Genomic DNA, 6,305 nt, shown 5'->3' with positions numbered 1-6,305 from the left:
ATTCTGCCCCTCTACTTCACTCTGGTGAGACCCTACCTGGAGTACTGCATCCAGTTCTGGAGTTCTCAGCACAGGAAAGACACAGACCTGTTGAAGCAGGTCCAGAAGAGGGCCACAAAAATGATCAAAGGTATGGAACACCTCTCCTGTGAGGAAAGGTTAAGAGAATTGGAGATGTTTAGCATGAAGAAGAGAAGTCTCAGGAAGACCTTCGTGTAGCCTTTCAATATTTAAATGAAGCTTATAAGAAAGATGAGGACAGACTTTTTAGTGGGGCCTGTTGCGATAGGACGAGGGGTAATGGCTTTAAACTAAAAGAGGGTAGATTCAGACCAGATATAAGGAAGGAATTTTTTACAACAAGAGTAGTAAAACACTGGAACAGGTTGCCTAGAGAGGTGGTAGATGCCCCATCCCTGGAAACGTTCAAGGTCTGGTTGGACGGGGCTCTGGGCAACCTAATCTAGTTCAAGACATCCCTGCTTATTGCAGGAGGGTTGGACTAGATGACCTTGAAAGGTTCCTTCCAACCCAAAGTATTCTATGATTCTATGATTCCATCTGACAATGGAGGATAAGGACAACTTTCTTCTGCTAGGTTTGCAGAAGAATTATTAACTTAATCAAATGAACCATCAAAACTGTAAACTTCCAAATACAGAAAGATTATTTATGTCTGAAACAAGATTATATAAGCAGCAGGAGGCAATACACTTTTTGCTTTCCACCTGGGTTTAGAAACTGTTTGTCTTGAAGAGAAGACCATTCTTGTAAGTGTTCATGTCACCATCACTTCTAATCAGGATAAAAGTACCCACTGGGCTTCATCACACAGCAAAGAGGTTTCCTGCTCTGCTTCATGTTGAAAGTAAGTCTTTTTTTCCCCCTCTTTCTCCAGTTCTCTCTATAGACTAGCTGCTCAAAGTTTCTGGCCATTATGTATACATAAATCTACCACATTGATCTCTTCTGAGAAGCTACCTAGTACGTAATGTGGCAAGAGAACCCAGCTTTAGTGGACTGTATTGGTTGCCTTCTGGCTTCAAATATAATTAATGTTACATATTTTGACTTTCAAGATGGTCTCAGGGATGAATCAGTCTCTGACTTTCTTGCCATAGAGGTGCCTCATGGAAGAGGGCATTGGATGACTGTGGAAATTTCTAGTGGAATTATAGAATCATAGAATCATAGAATGGTTAGGGCTGGAAGGGACCTTCAAAGGTCATCTAGTCCAACCCCCCTGCAAGGAACAGGGATATCTCCAACTAGATCAGGTTGCTCAGGGCCTTGTCCAACCTGGCCTTGAACGTCTCCAGGGATGGAGCATCCACCACCTCTCTGGGCAACCTGTTCCAGTGTTCTACCACTCTCATAGTAAAAAATTTTTTCCTAATATCCAACCTGAACCTACCTCCCTCTATTTTAAAACCATTACCCCTTGTCCTATCATAACTGGCCCTCCTGAACAGCCTCTCCCCATCTTTCCTGTAGGCCCCCTTGAGGTACTGGAAGACCGCTATAAGGTCACCCCGGAGCCTCCTCTTCTCCAGGCTGAACAGCCCCAACTCTTTCAGCCTGTCCTCATAGGAAAGGTGCTCCAGCCCTCTTATCATCTTCGTGGCCCTCCTCTGGACCCTCTCCAACTGGTCCATGTCCTTCTTATGTTGGGGACTCCAGAACTGGACGCAGTACTCCAAGTGAGGTCTCACGAGGGCAGAGTAGAGGGGGAGAATCACCTCCCTCGACCTGCTGGCCACGCTCCTCTTGATGCAGCCCAGGACGCGGTTGGCCTTCTGGGCCGCAAGAGCACATTGCCGGCTCATATTGAGCTTCTCGTCCACCAGTACTCCCAAGTCCTTCTCCTCAGGGCTGCTCTCGATCCAGTCACCACCCAGTCTGTATTTATGCCTGGGATTGCCACGACCCAGATGTAGGACCTTGCATTTGGCCTGGTTAAACTTCATGAGGTTGGTACGGGCCCACCTCTCCAGCCTGTCGAGGTCCCTCTGGATGGCATCCCTCCCTTCCAGCGTGTTGACGGCACCACACAGCTTGGTGTCATCGGCGAACTTGCTGAGGGTGCACTCCATGCCACTGTCCACGTCACCGACAAAGATGTTGAAGAGGGCCGGGCCCAACACAGACCCCTGAGGGACGCCACTCGTGACCGGTCTCCACTTATCTTTATTTGCGTGCTTTGGACTAGTAGGGTGAAGACCTGAAAGTGTGGAAATCTCTGAGAAGTCCTTAATTGGGTTGTTCTTCTGTTATCTTGATCCAAGCATCTGCCCTTTTTTCAAACTGTGCCACAAGTCATGTAGATATTCTTAGGGCCTTGGGATTGCCAGCCAGAATACACTTTGATGAGTCACGAGTGCTTAGCACCTCTGAAAATGAAAAGCCACATGGACAAAGGAGACGTTGATGCAGAGAGTGAAAAAACTCCCTGTTACGTGCCAGTGTTAAGGTAACTATGTAAAGCAATGGCCCTATAAAAGAAATAGGCCTGAAATAGTAACCTCCTTCAATATAATGTAAGCCCCATGAAATCAGTACCAATGGCTCCTCTGATCCTGGCAAGAAGGCTGCCAGTGCTGAGAATGCAGCTTGGATCCCTTGTAACTCCCCCATTTGTCTTCATATTCACGATCTTGTGTAGGCAGTTGAGAGACATATGTGATCCTCACCACAAAAATAGATCTTGCTGATGTTCGTCGTTTGCAGGTGTCTTCCAATGGTCTCGACATTATTTCTAAATCAATTTTAGAAGACTTTAAGGGAGTAGACCATTTATTTTCAAGAACATTGAGCCTTTTTGGGGAATTTGATTAGAGGTACCTTCCTTTCAAACTGGTGAGCTTCTATTCTGTTGCTGGAAATTGACTGCTCTTACATGGCCACACCCTTCTTTTCTGCCATGATTTCCTCATTAGCTGGTGCTGAAATTACCTACTAACAGCTGTGTGAGGCCAGGTCCTTGAGCTGTTCCTCTAACTAGCTGCACTAGGTGACTGCATGGACCAAGACAAAACATGTAAGGTTGTATGAGATGTGCAAATCTAACACTCATGCTAATGATTCCTTCTTCAGGTCACACATGGCCTACACCCTGTGACTTCACATCTGTCCCCATGATATGTTTCCACGTGTTTTGTACACATATCAGTGTTCTTGAACCTCACTAACCAACAGGAAGGGATGCTCCAGGAGTTAGTTCATCATTTACTATGGGGAAACTGGCCTCTCCTTTCCAGACTCATCTTCTGGAATAGATTTCCAAGTTTGGGGTAGCTGTATAACCAGATATGCTGGAGAAATTTGGGGTTGTTTTTTTAACCAGGTAACTGCAAAAATGATCATAGTTTCTGCGTTTTTATTCCTGCCTGAACCACATTTGCTGGTCAAGAATAAGAACAGGATCAAAGAAATGTGCTGTAAGCCAGTATAGGGGGAAGCATAGACCCTTCAACCAAAATGAAATCCTACCCACTATTGATAAAATCATCTGTTGCAATAATCAGCCATAGCTGAAAAATACCTTCCTGTTATATTTTGTTTCCGTTGGTGAGATTAAGGATGGGAAGCAGCATTTACCAGGCTTTGAAGTATGTTACTGCTCCTGCATTTCTTCTTTCCAAGATTGCCCCTTAAACCTGCCCTTAAAAGAAAAGTTACTCAAATTTTTTGTTTGATCAACTGACTATGAGATCTGCCATTTGCCTACTTTATCTTCAGACTGTTTCTAAAACTCAGCTCTCTTGGCTTTCCTTAGAGGCCTTTCTTTACAAAAGGGGTAGAAATCAGATCTCAGACCTGTTGAGTTTTAACTGAAGTAGTAGAAGGTAGGCTCTGTGAGAGATGGTCCTTCGCAGATCCTTGACTGCTTGTCTGCTACATGTGCCAGCTAAAAGTGTTTCGGGCAGAAAACACTTTCATATTTTGAAAGTGAGGATGAGTTGACTACTCTATTTGGCAATGAATGGGTAGCGCTTCTGGAATGTATATGGATTTGCAGGTAGATTTTGGCAGGGAACAAATTGGTAGTGAGATAGTATTATATCAATATACAGAAGACTCTTGGCAGAAGAGACACAAACTTGTGGGTTTTTACTGCCTTTTTTTTAATGGCGGCACAGATGTGGTATTAGCCTAGCTGAATCTGCAAGGATTTTGTATGAAGTTGGAAAACGGGCATCCAGCATAGACTTTTTGTCAAGCCATTAAAAGAAGGCAGTTCATATAATTTTTTTCCTGACCTTAATGTTTCTTTGATTTTAGGTACACTGGCATAAATGAATACCAGTCTCTTTTGGCTCTCTCTTCCTGAGAATGTTATCATAGGCAAAGCTGTTCACCCATAGCTTTTTCTAAGGTTAAAACAACCCTTTACTTTGCCTGGCAGCAGTTCTCATCAGTATTCAGGAGCAGAATGATACAGTAAAGGAGACCAGGCAGCATATACTACAGTACCTGTTTCAATATATTTTGAATTATTAAAGAAATATTTTTATTGTAGCTAAGGTAGTCACATATGCAGAATATCAAGATCAGTGCACGAGAGTGTTAAGGAAAACAGTAAATGCAGCAGATAACTGATTTATCTCTTGGGAACGTTATTTCACACACTGACACATTTTCCTCTTTTGCATCAATCTATAAGGCTGAGTTCTGTGAAGTGCTTTAATTACCCTATCATCATGTACTTATTTATGGTGTACCCAAATGATATTACCAAAATACGATGGTCTATTTTCTACCTTCACCCTATAAAATGTTCCAAGATCTGAATATTTATATGAAATAGTGATTTTTGAAAACATATATTTTTCAAGCCTATTTTATATATGCGTTTTGGCATGCTGCCAAACTTTAATTGCCAGCAGCCAGGCAAAGCATATACTCTTGAAAAGTAACAAGTCCCTGTTACTTCTTTTCATCTGGCTATCTGATAAAACTCCTTTAAAATTAGTATTCAGCACCTCAGAGTCCACGCATTCCGAGCTGGTATAATTTGTCTTTCTGGCACACTTAACCCAGCAAGTGGGTTCCTTGGTCTCTTTGATAGAACAGTAAGATTAAAGGTAATTATTTCTGTAAGTCTTCGCACAGTGATACAAGAATCACTCCTCATCCAGCAGTAGGTCAGATCATGCTTATTTGCTCACTGCCAGTTGGATTTAGCACGAGTGGAAGGGTGATGTGAAAACCACTTGAAAAAATAATGTATTATTGCCCATAACTTTAGTTCTGTGATAACCTTTATATAGTTTCATGCTCCTTTTACCAGCCTAAGATTTTCTTTCTCTTAATTGCCTAGGAAAAACTGTCTCATTTATCCTACAGTAAATTTAAGAACAGCCTATGCTAAGTGCTGACAGGATGCTCAGCCTTAGTACAGCCAGAGATGTACTGGAGATGCATGGTTTGTAGCCAAAGCAGCAGATAACAGCAGCTTCATCTTTTGAAAATTACGTTTAAAAACCTGACACCTTGCATTCAAATACTTGCTGCCGTTTGCTTTGGGTATGTTAGGTTTTATCAGCAGTGTGAGCCTCAGGAAGTTGTTCGTTAGTGCTATGCTCAGTCTCACACTTGTATCTGACTGCAAAGTTAAGAGTCAGTGTTATTAACTTCTAATGATGCCACCTCCTGGTGAACGGCGCCTGTGCTGGTGCTGTGATCTAGGAGCAGTACAGAGAAGATGGAAAATAAACAGCAAAACCAACAGGCCTGATCAAAACATGACTGAAGTAGGAGTGTGCACACACTAAGGGTTTTGCCTTGGAGTATGGAGCCAGACTTTGTGGTGACACGTACTTTATTAACTGTCAGAAAATAATCCATCAGTTTTTGTCAGTTGCTGAGGGCAGTGCATTCTTCCTGTGAACTTCTGCAGTGCCTAGCACAGCAAAATCTCAATCTTGGTCAGGGCTTTTAGGCACTCTGCTAATAATGTAGCCATGTTTTAACACAATGATGTTGCTTGCAATGCATGTTCATAGCTTTTAATGTTATTGTTTGCAATGAATCAGTTCACAGATTGCTAATAATGTTTCATTTTTTTCACTTCATTTCTTGGGGCTCTCTCTTTCTTCACTTATAACACCTTCAGTGATTGTGGCATTAAAGCCTACTCCATAATTGCCTTTGTTCACCAGGCACGTACATGCCTACACCAATGTGCATGCGACAGTGCCAGTTCATTGGCTTGACAGACTTTTAACAAGCAGCCTCTCTGCAAATACTGGATGAATCTAAATTTTTAATGCTGGTGAGGAATGGCATCTTTGTCTCCTAGTGAG

This window comes from Tauraco erythrolophus, chromosome Z, assembly GCF_009769465.1.
Source record: "Tauraco erythrolophus isolate bTauEry1 chromosome Z, bTauEry1.pri, whole genome shotgun sequence".
NCBI classification, from domain to species: domain Eukaryota; kingdom Metazoa; phylum Chordata; class Aves; order Musophagiformes; family Musophagidae; genus Tauraco; species Tauraco erythrolophus.
The sequence above is the reverse complement of the archived record's forward strand: the minus strand, read 5'-3'. Positions refer to the sequence as shown.